Here is an 8173-nt window from a genome sequence, read left to right as displayed (position 1 = left end):
CACAAAAATAACAACTGGCGATTTTTTATTATTGAATTGTACTGTTTGTTGAGTGAATCCATAAATAGCATTCTCAATCGATCAACCCTTCTGGAATCCAGGCTATGATATTCTAAGTAAACTCTTTTTAATTAAGTGTGAAACTATTTTTGAGTACACTCTGCCATGCACACTTAATTTCTTTGGTTTTAAATTGCCTGGAAGTGATGGGAACGATGTACTAATCACTGATGTAAACGTTAAACGTCTTATTATTAGAGCTATTATTATTATTAATTCTCACGTTTGGGCCCTACTGCACCATGCAAAATACAACAAGGGGCATTTTCAGTGTTTTATTTTAGGTTTACTTGGTGCCCATATTCTCTCACAAATGAACACTCTTCCGCTGGTCAGACGATGAATTTTCTGCCAGGCTAACTTCCCAGTCATGAAGTTTTTGCCTACAATGCTTACTGCCTGACACATCAAGTTTCATTATTCCAGCTTGCTTGAGATCTTTTCTTACTGCATTTTGCCGTTTCAGTCTTACCTGTGGTGTCTAAAATAATCTTGTAATATATGCATAGAATATTAGACTACTTTTTTGATATCCGATGAAATATTAGTATATCTTTCAAATTCTTTATTTTCCTCTTAGTCAGTATGTTTCTCTCCAGTACAATTTGGACCTAAAATATTGTCTTTTACATTTCTTCACTGTCTCTCCCTCTCTTCAAAAAGAGTGTCCAACCCCATTAAGGCACTATGGTTTGATGTTTTTTAGTGTCTCAGTTTGGTGTAAATTTCGTTAGAGATGTCTGTTGCAAGCCTGAGAACTGTTTCCAGTTTGTGACACCGAATCTCGTAACCAATCTTTAGCATGTTGTTTCCTGAATGGTTCCAGCTAAAATTTTGCGCCGAGACTCAATTTTCCATTCATTAGTCTTTAGAATTTTGGGTGTCACGATTTTGTTAGACACATATTTTGCTTTTTAAAATAATATTTGGAGGCGTACTGTTTCTGCTGTTTATTTACGAATTTTATTTGTTTTTGTGATGTTTGAATGTCCTGACTTAGGCTCACCAGACCTTCTACAAAAGCTAAGCAGTCGATCCATATTTTAGCTTCTTCCTAATTTGAACGATCCGGCAATTTTAAGCTATGATTTTAGTTTTCGCCACTCTGATTACTATTTCTAACACACTGTTGATCTGAAAAGTAACGAACTGAGTCCACCATTTTGTCTCACTCCTGTTTTAATTTTAAAATGTTCTGAAATTTCTCCCTTGAGTTTTCCCGTATACGCTGGTGTCCCAAACTAATGCAACAAAAGGAAATTTGGCAAGGTTGCGTTTATTTTGCCACAAAACAGTGTAAACAGGAATAGTAACGCAGAAACAATGTCAAGAATACAGGACACAAACAACTGCAACATGCACAACGGTAGACAAAAATGTTCTTCGTTTTTTCCAATTAACAGACTTGCACACACATACAACTGGTTAATGTGCTCAGTACGGGATGTGACCACCTATGGCAGCAATACAGGCCTGACAACGATGGCGCGTGCTGTGAATGATGTCATCAGTCTCATGTTGAGGCAGTAAAGCCAGTTCCTCCTGCAGAGCTGCTCGCAGTCTTGGAGAATGGTTGGTGGATACTGACGTGATGCAACACGTCTCCCTAGTGCATCCCAAACATGATATATGGGATTCAAATCGGGAGAGGGGGCAGGCACGCCACAATATCTTCCATTTCCAAGAAAACATAAATCTCACGTGCTCTGTGAGGTCGAGCATTCGAGCATTATCGTCCATCAGTACGACGTATGGGCCCCACAGCATCGCACGACAACCGCAAATGAGGTTCCAAGATCTCGTCACGATATCTGACAGCAGTTAAACCTTGCCGCTTCACCCGTGCAATTTCAATTTCATGAAGAGGGGGTTCGAGTGGTAAACATAATCCCTGCACATACCATTAGGGAAATTCCTCGATCTCGGTTCCTTTCCACAATGTTTGGGTCCCGAAATCATGTTCCACCTCCCTTCCACAGGCGAATCCAACGAGAATCACTCTCCAGACTTCTCCGCGGAAGATGGCATTCAGTCAACGGACAACCATGCCAACGATGACGTCAGGGCTCCTATAAAACGAGTTAGTGTGTGCCGGGTAGCCTCACATGAACAATCGCTGTGTTCAAGTCACAGACGGTAGAGTATGGCACAGAGAAGATCCCTTCCAGACTATGCAGTGAAGGCCATAGAAAGAAAGAAAGAAAGCAGGACGGTCGCAAACTGAGTTGGTCCGATGGCTTAATGTGAATCGTTCCATTGTTTCTCGGATGCGACGACGGTTTATAGAGACCGAAACTGTATCTCGACTTCTAGAAACTTCTATCGATCCAGAACAAGAAAAATTTGACGAATAGCACTTCTTAAGAACTCCCGACTGTTTGTGTTCATGATTTCTCCTGTTGCAACAAAATGATGATTTAACACTAGAAGTACCACGTGGGGTCACTATTGACCCACTAGGGTTTTTTGAGGGCCCTACTTCCCTCCTTAATCATCGCAGGGCCGGCCGAAGTGGCCGAGCGGTTCTAGGCGCTACAGTCCGGAACTGCGCGACCGCTACGGTCGCAGGTTCGAATCCTGCCTCGGGCATGGATGTGTGTGATGTCCTTAGGTTAGTTAGGTTGAAGTAGTTCTGAGTTCTAGGGGACTGAGGACCTGAGAAGTTAAGTGCCATAGTGCTTAGTGCTCAGAACCATTTGAACAATTTTGAATCATCGTAGGACCAAACGCTCCCGTGACTTTTCCATCATTTACGGGGTTGTACAATTCACCAAAATTTCATTTCCCTAGCCCACCCAGTAGTTCGAAAAATGTATTTGTTATACCACTATTTAGTACCATGTGGGTCATTTTTGACCGATATACATTTTAACGCACTTTGATATCAGTAATACCAATTTTCAGAAACTAAAAAGTTTCTGAACGTACCTTGACGTTATTCGCGAGACGTTGGAGTAGATTACGACACTTAGGGCCTAAAAGAACGTGAAATACGAAGAATTCGGAGGTCGGGCGATACTTTATACCAACGCGGTTTTCCGTTTTCTATGGACTGACGACATGCAAACCTATGGAGAGACACTGGGAAGCTACAGAGTAACATATTACACAGTGGTGAAGCCCCCTCCCCTTCCTCCTACACAGCTGTCTGGTGCACTGCTAACAGATCTCTTACACGACAGCAGATGTCAGGCGCGTCGCCCGTAAGGAACGTCACGGCTGACAAATTCTTCATCTCCGTGAAACTGGCAGATGAGCTGAAACAAAAAGGAACAAGTTTAGTTGGCACCCTTCGGAGATCACTCAAAGAGGTCCCTCCTGCAGCGCGAAGAGGAGACGAGGCATTGTATGCAACAGTGAGGCGACCATCTTGTCACAGTATACTAAGGGAAAAAGAAAAAAAAATCCTTATACTGAGTAAAATGCATGCTGGACGTCAGGTGAATGAGTACTGAGAAGTTTTATTATGAAACAAAGGGTAGAATCGATATAATTTACCAAATGACTAGAAATTACAGTGACCGAGCTGGCATCCACCGATGACCTGTGCATGTCTTTTACAATATGCTTGCCCTTGCCATGATCAACGCTCACAGCTTTTAAGTTACTTACCTCTAAGAAGTTTTCACGTCGAGACTTCAGCTTCAGAGTAGCAGATGAGCTAGCTGCCCTATACAAACTGCAGAGAGGAGCCAGTTTACCCTTGCAGGCACTAGATAGCGGCGCTGGGCAGTGTGGAAATAGAAGGCGTTGTCAAATTCAGGACTTTAACCTCAGAGGAGCAGATGAGATTGCTGCCCCTACAAACTGCAGAGAGGAACCAGTCTCCCCCTACAGGTACTAAATATTGGCGCTGGCCAATGTGGAAATAGAAGGTGGTGTCAAATTCAGGTTTCCTGCGGACAACAAAGAGAAATAAAAGGTCAAACGTATGCTTGAAGTGCAACACGTATATGTGCAAAAGCTGCCAAGCAAAAACTCTTGTCGAATGTTTGAACTGTGAACCCATTCCAGCTTAGGCAATTCTGTCAAGTCTTTGTTCTTACATATTTTCAAATATTTATAATTATAGACTGAAAATATTTGTTCTTATGTTTAATTTTCTTGATTGCAATAAGAAAGAAAACACGCGGAGCATTTTAGTCGCTTACTGCTTTTTAGAATGTTTCACAAATATTTCTTAGTTCCCTTACTTGTCAATAAAAGTAAAAATACTATTAGTTCTCACATAAACAATATGTTTTGATTCTGTTTCAATTTTTTTTTTAGAAGAAAAACATTGTACCATTGTTTTACTTACTTGTTTTAACGATGATTGGTGCAAGATTATGGAATTTATTTTGTAAAATTGAAAATTAATGTTTGGCAGTTACTATCCATTTTAGAAACCAAATTATCCTTTGGTTACACTTTAGAGTCTTCTTGAACGTATTGTCAACATGGCGACACTCAAAACACCACCCAAGTACGAATAAAACGGAGGTTTCCTACTGTAGGTCAAAAATGACCCACATGGTACTACTACTAGGGGTACGGCGAAGTCCGGTACTTCTAGTGTTAAATTAAGATCTTGGATTACGATGGAGGACGCTTTCGATGGAGAGAGATTATTCTCTGTCAAGCCGAAATAACAGACGTGTGTAGACGTTTCTTAGCAAACTCAACGAATACAAAACCCCAAAGCCATTATTAATTTCCTGCAGTGCGCTGAAATGCACGAAGCATTCAACAGTAGCTCGTTTTGTGAATGACAGTCTTAAAGTGCTATGGCTTGCTGCAATTCATGACGGACAAGTTCGTGTTACGTATTCGGATGCTGTGAACTATGTGGTGAAGGTGGCAAATTCCCTTTACATATTCAGTAATTTAATCCACTTCATCTGCCTGGCCCATGCACTGCAACGTATCGCCGAAGAATTGCGCGGCAGCTACACAGAAGAAAATAAAATTATGTAATGGTCCAAGAATGTGTTTCTCATATAGCCGCATCGTGGGTTGCAAATAGAGAACTGCTGCCGGACTGGCGTTGCCTGCTGAGCCTGTCCTCATGAGATTGTTTAAATGGACTGAAGCTGTCGGCTTTTATAATCACCATTTTCAAGCCGTGAAATCTGTGAACGGTACGTTTCCGACAGAATTTCCTGTTTCAGTGCGAGAGGCACAAAAGCCTTCCATAGCACCTAAAATCGAAAATGCTCCGGTGTACATGCATAACATCTTGGCTTTTTTTACCAGGGGCATGAATGAATCTGAATCTATCAGCATGCCTTGACAGAAAATCGTTTGGAACTGCTGAGAATGTCAAATGAGAGCTAACTCACATTATGGGTGAGGGTAGTGAACAAATTTCACGCTGTTTGGCATGGAATCCAGGCTATTTGACTTTTCCTGCTATCTGCAATATCCTCTGAGGAATTTATCCAGGAATATTTCATCTAAAATTTATGGCATCAACGTCTTCTGATGTGGAGAGATCACTTTCAACCTACAAAAACGTTCTTTCTGATCGGTGACACCCGCGCCCGGGTTCGATTCCCGGCGAGGTCAGGGATTTTCTCTGCCTCGTGATGACTGGGTGTTGTGTGATGTCCTTAGGTTAGTTAGGTTTAAGTGGTTCTAAGTTCTAGGAGACTAGTTACCATAGATGTTAAGTCCCATAGTGCTCAGAGCCATTTGAACCATTTGATCGGTGACATTCTATAATTGCAGAAAATTTGGAGACGTATTGGTACCTGGTTGTTCATTGCACTTCAGAATGAAAATTAAGTTTGGAACCAAAGTCATTTAAGTGAAGACGAACATTTTAGTCATTTGAGTGAAGACGAACATTTTAGTGAACAGATGGAACCGAAAATAATTTTTGAAGTGTAACTTTCAAAATCAAAAAGCGTAGCTTATTACTATTCTTTTTGTATTTAAGGTGCGTTTAAGTAATGGGGCCAACCGTTTCTGAGACGTTTCCCGTCCCACATTCAGTTTTGGAATTTCTTGCAAACCCTCCTGCTTTTTAGCATAAATAAAAAGTCCATTATTTATTTATCAGTTCAATTTATGTTTACTCCTAGCTACAGCAACAGTCTCTTTTTACACTGTTATCTACAATTATATTAACAGTTGGATGATCTAATACATAGGTATGTCTGTATTTCAAAGGTTAACTCTGGAACTTTAAGGAAATATTACATGATTAACATGCAACTTTGGTGGGGAAGAGCGTTGCAGAGGAATGGTACCAATATACGAGTAATAGTTGATTGGACTTAATTTTTCAAAGTGGATCAGTACTATTTCACCATACCTGCACATAATGCAGTGGCAGTGAGAATATTTTCTCTGTTAAATAAATGTTCAATGCACGGATGAGAGTAATAGGTTCACTGTTGAAAATGTGAAGCTGTTGTTGACCGTACTGTACAAAGTGAGAAATGTAACATGTGCTCTGTACTATGACAGAGCTATCTGTAAAAAAGATTTCTAAAAAAAGAGCCAAGGAAATGAAAAAAAATGAAATAAGTAACATTATCTCGATTCACTCAGTTTTTAAAAATTAAAATATGGTAACGCTAGTTTAAGTGCTTGTTAAGATGAAATAGTACGCTACGGTGTACCAGGTGTACTGGTATGAAACGAGCGTTTTTTTTTGTGAAAATGAAACACTAATTTTGAATTGAAAAGTAAAAACATTTTATTCCAAGTACTGACCATTGCTTTCTATACATTTTGACCACCTTTCTGGCAATTTGTGGACACCGCGCCAAAATAAATGATCGTCTTTTGAAGCAAACCAATCAGACACCCAATTTTCGACTTCTTCGTAGGAATCGAAGTGTTCCTCAGCCAATGCGTGTCCCATTGATGAAAACAAATGGTAGTCGGAAGGGGCCAAGTCTGGTGAATACGGCGGGTGGGGTAGCAGACCCCAGCCAATTGTTTTGATTGTATCCTGAACCAGTTTTGCTTTGTGTGCAGGTGCATTGTCGTGCAAAAAAATTACTTTGCCATGTCTTCTGGCCCATTCTGGTCTTTTTCGATCAATGCATGATTCAAATTGATCATTTGTTGTCTGTAGCGATTAGTATTCACAGTTTCACCGGGTTTTAGAAGCTCATGATACACCGCACCTTTCTGATCCCACCAAACACAGAGCATTGTCTTCTAGCCGAATCGATCTGGTTTTGCAGTCGATGTTAATGGTTGTCCCGGATTAACCCATCATTTTTCCCGTTTAGGATTCTTAAAATAAATCCATTTTTCATCGCCAGTAACAATTTGATGCAAAATTTATTTTGTTTCACGTCTTTTAAGCAAAATTTGACAAATGGTTTTTCGGTTTTCCATCTGTCTTTCATTCAATTCATGTGGCACCCATTTTCCACACTTTTGGATCTTTCTCATAGCTTTCAAACGGTCAGAAATTGTTTGTTGTGCATTGCTGCCATTTGCTTCTTACTCAAAGTATCATCTTCATCCAATGTTGCTTGCAATTCGGAGTGTTCGAACTTTTTTGGTGGTCTTCCACGTTCTTCATTTCTTACATCAAAATCATTATTTCTGAACCGTTGAAACCATCTTTTGCATGTTGCTTCTGATAGACCATGACCACCATATGCCTCGACAAGCATTCGATGCGACTCTGCAGCACTTTTTTTGAAATGAAAACAAAAAATTAATGCTTTCCGCAGATAATCACTTTCTGGTACAACATTCGACATTGTTAACACGATGAAAACATATGATGATGTTTGTTCCATGACTTGATGTATCCCAAATATCTTTGGCAGATGTCATACCAACCAAATAAAAAAAATTAAGGCTGGTTCACAACAAATGTTCCCTATCGACACATTTTATCTTAACGCTCATTTCATACCGGTACACCTGGTAAATCAGATGTTGATTTCGACAAAATATTTTCGTTGTATGTCAATATTTTGCTTGTTAGTAAAACACAAAATCTGCACTCTATTTATCACATGCGCAATATTTATACGGGGTAGTTTGAAAAGTTCGGAACACCACCAGAGGTCATCGCTAGCGCAAAGAGTTGTTCACGTGCTCGGTAAATACGTGCCAAGTCAGCGCTCTTGGAAGATGCTCTGTGACGGTGAAGCGG

The sequence above is a fragment of the Schistocerca serialis genome, chromosome 9 (assembly GCF_023864345.2).
Source record: "Schistocerca serialis cubense isolate TAMUIC-IGC-003099 chromosome 9, iqSchSeri2.2, whole genome shotgun sequence".
Taxonomy (NCBI): Eukaryota; Metazoa; Arthropoda; class Insecta; order Orthoptera; family Acrididae; genus Schistocerca; species Schistocerca serialis.
The sequence above is the reverse complement of the archived record's forward strand: the minus strand, read 5'-3'. Positions refer to the sequence as shown.